This window comes from Epinephelus moara, chromosome 11, assembly GCF_006386435.1.
Source record: "Epinephelus moara isolate mb chromosome 11, YSFRI_EMoa_1.0, whole genome shotgun sequence".
Lineage (NCBI taxonomy): Eukaryota > Metazoa > Chordata > Actinopteri > Perciformes > Serranidae > Epinephelus > Epinephelus moara.
In genome coordinates this window covers 15449903-15463430 of record NC_065516.1, presented here as the reverse complement: position 1 = coordinate 15463430, position 13528 = coordinate 15449903, and the positions used below count along the sequence as shown (strand labels likewise).

The 13528-nt window shown below is 40.5% G+C and overlaps 1 protein-coding gene across 1 annotated transcript in view; it reads right to left on the bottom strand.

The window, feature by feature from the left end:
* Positions 1-13286, bottom strand: part of fam49bb (family with sequence similarity 49 member Bb) — a 45164-nt gene extending 31878 nt beyond the window's left edge. The window contains exon 1 of the mRNA XM_050056561.1: positions 13137-13286. The gene's annotated coding sequence lies outside the window, so the exon portion shown is untranslated. The remainder of the gene's footprint in view (positions 1-13136) is intronic.
* Between the last annotated feature and the right edge of the window lie 242 nt (positions 13287-13528).

Sequence of the window (13528 nt, the reverse complement as noted above, 5' to 3'; positions counted from 1 at the left end):
CCAAAAACATTTTTTGTGAGGTCACGGTGACCTTGACCTTTGACCAAAAAAATTCTAATCCGTTTATTCTTCAGTCCAGATGGACGTTTGCGCCAAATTTGAAGAAATTCCCTGAACACTTTCTTGAGATATCTTCACAAGAACGAGATGAACAGACATCCTGAAAACATAATGCCTCCAGAGTCCAGCTACGGCTACGTCCGGCGCAGAGGCATTTAAAATGTATAACAATATAGAGTGAAAAGGAGGATTTCAGGCACTAATGCAAACACTGACTGATAGAGACAACAGTGTGGCATCGTTTCACAAAATGAAGCCATCTGCAAATAAAATGCTTAATTCTAAAAATACACAAATGCACAGAAAAAAAAAAAAATCACTGAAAACATCCATTTCCTCTCGTTTGTCTCAAGTACCTACAAGACTGCTTCCTTTTGGGCATTATCAGCGGAACAAATTACACTTGAACAAACTAGCACACTCTTCACAAATACTGGTCACACCCTTAACAAAACACTGCATCTAACTGCAAGTTCCCTTTTAAAATGGGTGATAAAACACTAAAATCACACAAAAAGGGAACATTATAGAAAGCCTGACAATATCATTTTATGGATGCAATAACTGGGTTGTTCTTGTGTCCTACCTTCCTTGTGAAACATGGGCTAATTGCAGAGTTTTTATAAAACATGGGACAAATAGACGGACATGAAAAAAAAAACCCACACCACTTCCTATTGTGTAACACTTCCTCTGATTCACTTCAGGTTTTTGGCTCCCTGCGCCCTCCTGTAAGAGCTTAGCAACACAGTTGACTCAGTCAGGCTCACATTTATGTCTTTTCATTCTGTGTGAAACAAGAGTTGGAAAAGGCAATCAAATGTTTGTGATCGAAAAACACACATGTAGTTTCAGCCTGAAGTGAGACAAGAGTCGCCCCAGATTAAAGATTCAGTACAGTTTCTTTAAGCCACAAGCTCATTTCACAAGTTGCTCACAAGCCCTGAATGAGAGTACAAGCTCAGTAGACTGTGAGACCATTAGGTCCACGGCACTGCTCTCTGCGCCAGCCTGCATACAAATGCATGGTGTTGGTCATGCATGAATGTGATCAGACTTCAAACCCTGAAACTTTAAACCCACAGGGACTCCGAGAGCTGTGGGAGAGACGGTAACACGATTGAATAAGACAATGTGAAAAGGGCAGACTACAAAAGTAAAAGCAGGAAGTAGACTAGATGCTGAGGTAAAAGAAACATTTCTCTGAATCTGAAAAACAACGACGTAACAGTCTTTGTTCTTTTGCCTCCTTGTGACAGAGGATTCCCTTCATGCAAACTGACCATGTCTTGCTCCTAATACATTACAGCTGACACGACACAGGGGACATTCTGGGTGACATCTGCTGCAGGGCATCATGGGAGTCAGCTATGCATCATGCCTACAGCTGGGGGCCACAACATAAGGCCAAATCATCCCTTGAATGAGCACATGAGGTTAACGGGGTTACAGTACTGTGGAGCAGCACATGAGTATTTTGGGCGACACAAAACAAGGGACTTAATGTTTCTTTATGAAATTACCTCAATACACAAAAGCAAGATTACTAGAATGATGGAGTCAAAACAAGTAATGTGTCTTGTTTGTATGATTTCATGTTCTTCAAGCTGGAAAAGGTTGTAAAGCTGAAAAAGAGTAGAAATTTTAGCTTTTTAATTATTTTTTATTTACTTTCTTTAAAAAAAATTCACATATCTTGTGGGGCTATCATAAAGTTGAATGGATATAATTTGGAATTTTTCCACTACTAGTCCCAGTACCATACCTGAGTAGTGTTGTCACAATACTGGAATTTCTAACTTTGATTCAATACCTTCAAACATATGACAACTTTTCTCTTGCTGATTAGATGCAGAGAACAGCAGACTGACTGCAGTAGCTGGTACCAGTGTATCGATAAAGTAGAAAATGAATGCTGAAAACGTTTAAAATCGATATGTATCACTAGACTTTTGGTACCAATTCCAAAACTGTGTTTTTTTTAGAATCCGTACTTTTACTTTACTGAACAAAAGAAACCAACATCCTCATTTTCTTTTGTCCAAACATAAATTACATAAGTTCATAACATTAAGAAAGAAAAAATTAAGAATACCAAACAAGATGCTTTTGTTTATGCCAACAAAACTAAGAGTTTACAGCCATGCCTTTCATGAGGCTGATCTTTGATGCTAACATCAGCATCAAGCAGCAAGTTCCCCCGGGGCTGAAAAATGAAGTCGATGCGAAAGTGCCATGTTAAAACATCCAACAGCAGCAACATTTTTACAGCCTGGGACAAAAACAGTTTTGGTTTCTATATTTAATTTCCCCCTTTATGACAACTGTATGGTGGATGAATTTTTATATTTAATTTTTTTATATTTAACCCATTTACATTTTATTTAGGCTTAAAGTTATGCATAATTAAGGGCTGGGCCACTTGCGCTACAGTCTATGAGTAAGATCCACCCCTCACTCCTCCACAGCTCCACCCTCTTGTCCAAATATGGTCAATTCTGGCTCCAAAAACACTAAGATGGCAATAGCCAGATACCCAACTTTAAGCTTTAAAACAGAAGTCCACAAACCAATGGTTGACATCACGGTAGCTACGCCCATTATCTTAAACAGTCTATGGTCAGCATGCTGGATTTTGATGCTAATGTCAGTATGCTAACATGCTGATTGTTAGCTCACCATCTCTGTAACAGTGAGAAACATATTGTCTGTAATTTCTTTCCAGGATCTTCAATCAGTTTATATGAAAGTGTCAAAGGAGGTGAATGTGACATTCAGAGTCTGAGCTTCAAACATGGATGTGGGAGTTACAATGGCGGGGGCTAGCACTAATGGTGCAAACAGTGCTAACAACAGCAACAGTGCTGACAGAGCAAACATTTTTTACTTTGGGGGGGATCAGAGAGTGGGTGGGCCTTGTGCATCTGCAGCGATAGCCCTGCCACTGTGGGTCAGGACAACATTCCCAACAGTTAAAGAGCACAGTGCAGAGCAGCGACCATTAGCTAGCCAGTGGGATACAGACACACAGGGACTCAAATGCACTAACATGCACTAACATGCACGTGCAGCCAGGCTGTCTACTGCAACAAAGAAGCTCAGATTACAACACACACAGGGGAAGTGTGACTTAATTCTCTGCTCAGGACGCCATTACTTCACAATATCTTTACATAGCAAATACATTTACTGCCATATTAATGTTCTGAATGTTCCTTTAGCAACACTGTGTCAAATGACAAACACCACTACTGTGCTACTCATACCATTATTATGCTCTTTAGGTTTGTGGCCCAAACTGTTTTTAGGAATACTGTCATTTATCTCAGAGCTGCTGTGGGAAAGACCCACATGATGAGATCATACGGTGGCACTGTGTGTGTATATGTGTGTGTCCCTTCAAGCAACAATTAAATCCAGGGGAACCACTACAGCCCAGTTAACCCGCGTCACTGTGGGGGGTTCACTGTTTTGTGTCTCAATTACCGTGGAGACATCCACTCGTCACGTGAGGAGTCATTTATCCTCACAAAAACTTGAAAGAGGTCGTCTGAGTAAAGATCAAGTCATGGGAGCAGATGAGTAATGGCAGCAATTTAGGGGTGAAGAGAAATCTGAACTGCAATACCCTTAAAATTACACAACAAAACTTAGGTAAACTGCACACAGCATGCTCATGTTTACCAACACAACTAGTCTGATATTGCTTTATTCCCACAGCATCAGAGGCAATAAATCATCGCTGCTCAGTCAAGTTTTCTCTGATCTAACTTCCTGCTGCTTCAAAGACTTATTTCCTTGTTTTGCTTTGTCATTTCCAGATACTTGAACAGTAGCTACGTACATAGCAAAACTGGATTTGTGAGTTTTGTGTACAAGAGCTGTTTTATGAGGCAGCAACATCTCAACAACAAAGCTCAGAGTGGCAAAGACATATTTTAATCTGTGCTTTCATATCTGGAGTTTGAAGCAGCAGTACGTCAACATGCCACAAACATTTGTTTGGTTTTAATTGACTCCACCACATGAAGGGGTCAATAAATGTGAGCCAACATGTGTGGGCCTGCTGTAGACCATGTGTGCTACTGACGAGTGCCGGGTCTGACTACAAAGCAGACCACTGAGGTAATCAATAGGATCTATATGTGGGACATGTCCATTTGTCACACACATACATAATACATGCTCACTTACCAGTTTATTTAGTCTAACCACACTGGTGTAAATGGGGTGGACAAAATATCAGAAACACCAGTTAAACAGCACCACGAATTACCATCTACAAAAAGGTCAAGGTAAGTTTATTGCAAGACTGTTGTATTTTGGATTAGTCTAAACTGGGTGTACTTCAATTGGCAGATGAGTTCAGTTCAGAACATCTTTAGGGATGCACAACACTGACAATAGGATAGCATAGGTTAGGAAAAGACAACGATTTGGTATAAAATACCAGATTTTGGTGGCACAATCACGGCTGGAGAAACCGTTAATAAAAATAAACGCTTTTCGTGTGACTATCCTGGCAGGAAACACTGCAATATCTCAGTAAAAAAAAAATGCTTACTGTGTCGAGTTGCTAAAAAATACCCACATTAGGCAGCTAAAAAGCTGCTTGAAACCCTTGAATCACAGGCGGGTTGCTACAAGGCCACCAGTTTGTTTGTTGGTGTCACACAGTGATCTGCAGCTTGGCAGGCATCTCACCTAGGCGTCACATTATCCACCATCTCCCTGATGACATCTGCTCATAAACATTTAATCAGAATACATCACTTTAGAAACACTGGTAAGATACTTAGGAAAGGCACAAATGTAACATATTTGTGGACTACAAAAACATACAACACCAAAATTCTCCTCTGACGACTGGGCAAATATTTCACCTTGCTTACAGTATCACTATTTATCACAATACATTGAATCACAACCCCTGTTTCATGATTTTTAAGATTTCTAGAACATTATTGTCATCATGCAAGCCTGACAAAATTGCAAAAGCATCATCCTCAAATGGTGCTTCTTATTAAATCTTCACAAGTATTTACAAAAAATAGAAAAAGGCATGAATGTAAGGGATAATAAATATTCAACAATAAGAACCCAGCCACTATCACTTCAAAATACAAGCAACATTAAAGTATAAAAAATACGTATTTAAGTACAACTAATGAGTCTGCAAACATCAGCAGCAAAAAATCCAGTAAATAAACATATCTATACGTATGGTATCACACAGCCTTACCAGATACTGGAAACTGAAATCTAGTCTTACTCTTAAAAGGAATAGTTAGTAGGACTTAGTGATATCTAGCGGTGGGAACTGCAGACTGCAACCAGCTGAAACTTCTCCCAGTTAGGATTCCTTCAGTGTTCATTGTTCAGGAGGTTTTTACTGTAAGCCTAATTATCCACAGAGGTGTCTTCCTCTCCGAAGCAAACAGACAAGGTGATGAAAACAGGTAAAAACACAGAATAAAGCAGTTTCATGTTGCAAATCAGTATTTTTCCGACACTGTTCAGCATGCCCGCTCCATATACAGAGTAAAGAAAACACGTAAGAAAATCTTACGTTCAGGTGATTATACATACATATATATTCCATTTCTGCCAATATATTCCCCTAATCCTACACACTGGACCTTTAATGTAGGCTACACAGTTAGTAGATCAACTACTTTTTTTTAAAGGAAACCAAACTGAAGCAAGTGACACTGGGATACAGCCTAAATTCAACAGGTCGTTGAAGTATATCAGTACCACTGAGTAAAACTTCCAATATAAGTTGCCATGACAACTTATATTCCCCTGTCTCTATTGGTGAGCCAGAGCTGAGGGGCTGAGGAGGGATATTATCGACTGAGTCTCTGAAGCCCACAGAGCACGGCCGAGCCTCTGTGGAAAATCATTTCATTAGGAGAAACCTCCACAGATCAGTTACATGGACCGGGAGATTCCCTAACCAAAATGTCACAACAGATGACTTGCTGAGGGCTCGTGCATCTCAGCTAGAGTCAAAACTGGTTTACACCATGTAATGCAATTACCATGCAAATATCTTAAATAATGCAATCTTTATTTCTATATCAACATTGAAATTGCTTCTCATTTTCTTCTGCAAAATAAAACCCCATATAAAGAGCCCTGTGTGCTGTATAAACAATATAAAATGAAAATTTTTGGCTATTAGTAGGAAGTTCTCCTCCTTTGGTCCAGGTTTCTGCAGCTTTGACTATAAGAGCAATGTTCTCATGATAAAACAGAACAACATGCATCACTATGATACATATTATTAAATATGGAGCTAAAAATAAGTAGTCTTTTGACATTTTTTCATCCATCCTTTCCTAAATCTAGACAGTTTAATTAATGCACAGGCAGTTGGGGTAAAAAGTAGGACAGGTTTGTCTGACAGTCTTATCACCATGTGAGGGTGGAGGTTTGGTGCGGGGGCAGCAGGCACGGCAACAGTTTCATGCAAAAGCTGAATTTCTAACATGCTGATCTGCCATCTGTGGCAACACCCCTGCTCTGTGTGTCCACTGACGTGTAGGCGGCCACATGAGGATCTCATGCCTGCCTGGTTTGACATAATAAAATCGTCATCATATTATTGTATTTTTGTAAGACAGCAGGACAATTGAAAAATTATTTAACTGCAGTCAAAAGAGAAAATCAACAGATCCTGATCTCCGATGTTTTCTCTGTAGATTTTCTCAGATCTGAGCCTGAGGGGTTTTTCTGTGCATGTGTGGGGGTAGGGGCACACAGAGCTTTATTTCCTTTTGAGTGGGTTATTCAAAACGTCATGTTGAGATCATCTATGCAAAGTCCACTTTGCTTTTGTATCACATTTACTCTGAAGATGCTGCTGCTGCATACGGTGAGCAACAAATGAAAGCATCCTGCTAGAGTCCTTTGGATGGACTGCCTGCAGGACAAAAACAGAGATTGCTCTCTCTTCTCATTATATTCGAGCTCAGGGCTTCAGATAAGCCAACATCACAGGACGGAAGTGAGAAAGTTGAGAGGAATGCTCGAGCCTACCAGCACAGCCAGCGCTGCAGATCAGAAACTGGCACACATACTGACTCATACACATCAGAGACACACATCAAAAGTACATTACTCGCCACCGCCAAAGGCTGCAAACACAAACCCACCACAGCTAGGACCTCGGCTGCTACAGACCATCTTTCTCTGCTTGTTTAACAGCAAAACAGTCGGCATGTGTTAATCAACAAACTATTAAATGAATCTCAGAGCAGCAGGGGCTCTTCATAAGGTTAATAAAAGCATGCAGTCATTTCTCAACTTTTAAAGTAGACGGTGACATCGTGTATGATATCAGCTCTCCAATAATTCAGCTGTGTGCAGAAACACGCAGACCTACTTTAAAAAGGGGGGCACAGTCAGCCTTTCCTACTGACTGACTCATACATGTCATCATTTCATGATCTGCTTATGGACAAGAGCAGACATGCAATAGCAATGGAAGGGGGAGTATGTGTACTCAAGAGGCGAATGAGATTACTCCTATAGCACAGATGTGTGGATGTATTAATTGTCAGATAGAACAATTCCAAAACACCAAACAAAGTACTGTAATTGTTAGTGAAGTGCCTCTAAAACCAACAATAGAAAGCACTGTATGAATTAAATGATGCTGAAGTCGCTAACTCTCCAGCATTAAGCCGTGTCATGATAATGGTGTTAGAGCAGAATGCTGAACAGGCATAATCAGTTAGAGGAAGTTAATCCAAATAATTGAACAAACAGTATTATGTCACAGAAAGGGGTCAATTCAGCTCCACTCTGCATGAAGCTCAGACAGCAGCACCTGACCTCGCAATGCTGCCTGCAAGTGGAAACCTCCAGGGCTGAAAAATGAAGCCAACGCAGAAGTGCCAAAAACTGCAGTTCCTCTAATGGCCACTTGAGGCTGGCTCCAAGACCGAGTATATCCTCATAGACCGCCATGTTAAAATGCAACTTTACAGCAGAAATAAACATTTACAGCCTGGTACAAAAAAGAAGTTCTGGTTTCTAAAGCTAATTTCTCCTTTCATGACAACTGTACGAGGGTGAAGTTTTATATAACTCAACTGTTAAAAATATTATTAAGGCTTACAGTTATGCATAATTAAGGGCGTGACTACTTTGACTAACAGGCGGGTGCGATCTGACAACAAGCTGCTACCATGGTGACTACACTGGTTGTGTGACGTTGCCATGCCGTGATCCCAGATTCAGAGTTAACTGTATTGTTTTGGTCGCCTAAAAAAGTTCAGCATTTGGTTGTTCCAAAAGGAGTTCAATGTACATTTTTTATATATAATGGTCTCAAGCCTGCTGTTATCACAGTTGAAGGTCCAGTGTGTAGGATTTACGGGGATATATTGGCAGATAATCACAGAATAAGAATGTTTTCTTAAGTTTATAATCACCTGAAAATAAGAATGGTTGTGTTTTCATTACCTTAGAATGAGCAATTTATATCAACTCAGGAAGCAGGTCCTCGCCCACAGAGATCACCATGCTGCAGCGCCACGTTTCTGCAGTAGCCCAGAACAGAAAAACCAATACTGGCTCTAAATAGGGCCATTTACGCTATTGCGTTGGCTACTTTGGTAAGTAGTCCCTCCGTGATGAGTAGTGTTGGAAAAAACACTGATTTTTTAATGTAAAACTTCTTTACAAAGTATTTTTACCAGTTTAAATTCATCAATCACCAGGTCTGTTTGTTTTGGAGAGGAGGAGGCCTCTTGAAATAATTCGGCTCCCTGTTAAAATCTCCTGAATGTCTGGATCTTAAGTTAGCAGAGAAAAACAATCAGAGCATCAGACAAACACTGATGTGTAACGTGAAACTGCTTTATTCAGTGTTTTTACCAGTTTAACTCCTCGGGTCTATTTGTTTTGGAGAGGAAGAGACCTTTGTGGATAATTTGCCTCCCAGTAAAAACCTGCAAAACATCTGGATCAAGAAAAAGGTGAGCACACATTAGCAGGTGCTGGGTTAGCGGACCATCTGCGACATGCAGGACAGCGTAAGAGAAACACTGATTTGTACTGTGAAACTGGGTTATTCTGTGTTTTTACCTGTTTAAATCACCTGGTCCATTTGTTTGTTTGAAGAGGGCTCTGTGGATAATTTGGCTTCTGGTAAAAATCCCCTGAACAATAAACACTGAAAGAATTCTAACCTGGAGATTTTTCAGCTAGTTGCAATCTGCAACCCTCACCACTAGATGCCACTAAATCCCCCTGAATCTTACACACTGCTCCCTAAACTATAGCTGTAAATGCATCATGCAAACTAAACTAAAAGCTAGCGTTAGGGTTAGCCCCACCCTCTCTCCAACATATGGTCACTTTAAAAAGGAAGATGGTGACGGCCAAAATGCCAAACTCAAGGCTTCAAGATGGGAGTCCACATACCAACGAGTGATGTCACTGTGGCTTCGCCCATTATTTTATACAGTCTATAGCTGCCTGTAGTGTGTGGAATACAGGCGGGGTAGACACAATAATGTTAACACTAACAATATGATTCAAACAGATTTCTAAATCAAATATAGTTGTGGTGGCGACTGTCTCAGAGAGGTGTTGGTTTAAGCCTGTGGTTGTTTTCTGAAGCTGCTGGTGATTGCATTTTACTACATTGCACAAGTGCTCATGCTTCTGTATCCTCCCACCATAGATCACAAAAACAAAAACAGCCTACGTAACCACTAAATAAAAAGAGGAAGTTACTGTAAGTGGTTCATACACTCTCACTATGGCGAATACTTTTCCATTTTAAGATAAAAGGCGACATGCAGCTGATAGTATGAAAAGTATTTAAGTCTTTCAGTCACTGTATAGTAAACAAACGCACGTCTGCTGCCAGAAATGTCACAACAATACAGCACAACCACACAATGGTACATTAACTGTTGCAACAATGAGTCAACTAGACGAGACGTTTAGCATGAGTGGATCCACTTGCAGCCGGAAATACAATAAATAGTCTGACTGTCAGCAGGAGTCGACAGTGAAGCTCATACCAAGAATAACTGCAGTAACCCAACCTGCAGCCGGCAGCTCAGTGACACTGGGTGTGTTCAAAGGGGTCTGGACCCTTTGGCGACTTTGTGGCATTCCAGTGAAGCCAACAATTTATTCCTAATAACATAATATCCAAAAAATGTATTGCAATAACAGATCTTAATCTCACCACTGTTTTCTTCTTTAATGTGTAGACAGTTTACAGAATAATAAACAAAATATTTCCTCTAAAATGATAAAATATAGATCAGTTTGTCTGAGCTGCTCTGCCCTGAAGGTCCTTGGGAGGACTCCTGGAAAAATGATTAATAATTCAAATTAACAACCATTACACTGACTCTGCCCTTGTGTTATCACCCCAGCTACAGTATGTACAGTTGTCCGAACTAGAAAATACATTTGCTTCAGAAAGTATGTGGAAAATCCTCTCACACGGGCTTCCTCAGGGGTTAACAGAGTTCATTACGTTAGCACAATGAGAGACTATTTTAATCATACTTGACACATCTCTGCCCCTATTGTTATTCAAGCGCCCATAATGCAAACACTGATGTAAAGCACTGACAAAAGTCTTATCTAATGTCAACAGTGTCCTTACATAGACAAAGACTGAGAGTCAAAAACTGTATCACCAGATTACAGCCAGATTTTGACTAAACAGTAACATTTAAAAGCTAAATCCTATTTGGGAGAGCTGCTACTGTTTGCTTTGTATAATAATAATATTGCTGCATTATCCAATACGTGTCTCAGAATGGTTCATGACTTAGTGCACCTGCATGCCTCTACCTGAATTAAACCGGGGTTTATGAGGGACTATATTGTGCCAAATGAGCCTATTCTCATTTCACGCTTGTGCCACATGCCAAGGTTGTGAGAAAAAGCTCCACTTGGTTACCTAACACCAGATCTCACTTTCTTGTTGCAAGTGGTCCCCTCACTTTTGCAATCTTTGTAACTGCTGCTGCAACTTTTACAAGCAAAATAAGGAAGAATCAGCCCTGCGATAACTGAGCTTTGAACTCCTTGATAATCACTCCGTCTATCTGTTCACACCACTGCAGACAGAGTATGAGACATGGCACAACAAGTTGTACCATGTCTAAAAAGTCGTACAACTGTGGCACAAGTCAGGTATTGTCATGTCTTTTCCAGCCCACATTTACACATCTACACTGACTCAAACTATGAGAGCATACATTTGGGTCCATCTGTTAAAGAATATGGAGCAAGGTGACACATCCTTCTTGCAAAATGTGCAGTGGCAGATATAAGGAGGACAAACTGCAAAAGAGGACAAGGCAAATAACCTGGAGGCATGTCATTTCACACAGCAAAACTGGGTTTGCCATGACAGACGGAGACCTTTTTACACTGGCTGGCAGTAAACCCATCTTTCCTTACACAAATAAATGCAGCACATCATTTATAGCAGAGCACCTGCAGTATTTTCTCCACAAAACCATACACTTACAGACATGCCTGTAAAGCTTGTTTATTTTTTGTTACATGAGGAGGTAACATATCTTTAAACTCTTGTATGAGTCTCCATACTCATGTCTAACTAGCCTGAGTGCAGTGAAACTGGCCCAATTTGCACAAGCAGAGACCGTGAGAGTTCTGAGACAAAAGACGTTGCATCACAACCACAACAGAGTTTAACTTGCCCAACGCGCCATCAAATCCGGCTTTCTGGGACGTTTCACTTCCACTTTCAAGACCTTTGCAGAGACTGGGCGGAAAGGAAACGACATATACTTCCATCATGCTAGAGCCGAGTTATGCAGAAAACCGATGCAAAGAGAAAACTTTAAAGCGACCAACTCCACTTGGTGAAATACTTTCAAATGAAATAACAGTGACAGGTTTATCTGTATCTGTGGACTCTGGGAAGCTCCCAGAACACTGTAGTTAAGCACAAATCTGAAGCACATTTTCTTTAGCATTTAAATTTCATGCAATTTTATGCAACATTTCAAAAGGAAATATTGCACTTTTCCCACCTCTGTATTTGTTTGACAACTGTTGTTACTAGCTATTTTGCTGCTTGAGATTTTAATCTATCAATCTAACATGAGTATATGTAACCCGATGTGTTATTATATAGTGAATTAAACTATCCAACAGTATATAAAACAGTTCTTAAAACAATCTTTGTGCATCACTCATAATCATTATAATCCTATAATATAATAGTGTTATATTTTGCTAAGTCATGCAAGATTCTGAATTTAGGACTTCAGGAGTATTTCTATAATACAGCATTGCTATTTTTGCTTAAGTAAATGTCCTGATAAAACTTCTGTACTTTTTCTCATGCATGAAGTTGAATTCAGGACTTCAGGAGTATTTTTTCAAGAGTATTTCTACTTTTACTTAAATAAAAGACCTGATGGCACTTCTTCCACCACTGCCAACACCACAGTTTGGAAACCTGTGACAATTTTTCCAATGATGCATTGATGAACATGTAAATCATCAAAGACAAACCAGCTCTAACCAGCTGTCAGTGTGTGCATTTCCTTTAATGCAGCTTTAATGATGCATCACTTACTGCCTGCAAGCGAGCAGTCTTAATCCGAGCCATACGGTTAGTTGATAACTGAGCACATTAACTGTCTCCACAATGTAGACGAGGCCAAACACATGTGATAAACCTGGTAATATATGGGTCAAGCATGTAACATTCACTGCCTGTGGCCAAATAAAGGAAGAACCAAGCTAGCGGTGTCGCCTAACGTCTACCTTGAGACCGTTGTTCTGAAAAGGGGAAGTTAACGGGGCTTAAAGAGTGTAAATTAAAAACACAAGCTCATATTCCCCACTGTTTGAATTTCACAGTAACTTCACGATACGTGGGGTTAATTTTCGCCGCACACGTTAATGATTCATCATTAATTTTTGCCTCCGAGGAACAAAATTTAACACTTAAAACAAGCCGGGCTGAATGGCAACCGGTGGACGGTGAAAGCGGTTAGTTTAGGAGGCAGAAAAAGGCGAGATAAAGTGGTAATTAATTCAGTTTTTACCTTGATGCTCGTAGAGAAAACACTGGAGTCGACGTCTGGACACCACGCTAGAGAAGCAGCGGTACGGGCTGAAAGAAGAAGAAAAGCGATTTGCTGTTGCTGTTTCCGGGTTAGTTATTGAGCGTCATTGTGGCCGTCAAACGAGAGGGGAGCTCGGTTTGTTGCACCTCTGAGCGCGGAGGAGAAAGCTGCACACCTTCCTCCCCTAACTGTACATACACCCGCCCGGTCAGCGCAGACCCGCTGGCCTGTTTTAACAGTGATTTCCACCGGATTACAACTGACCCAGCCTATTAATATGTGTCACCCTGTGGTCTCGCCGTGGCCTTAATTAGCTCTCCTCACCTTTGGAAACCGGTCAGGTAGAACCGGCTGTCCGCTATTCATTCACT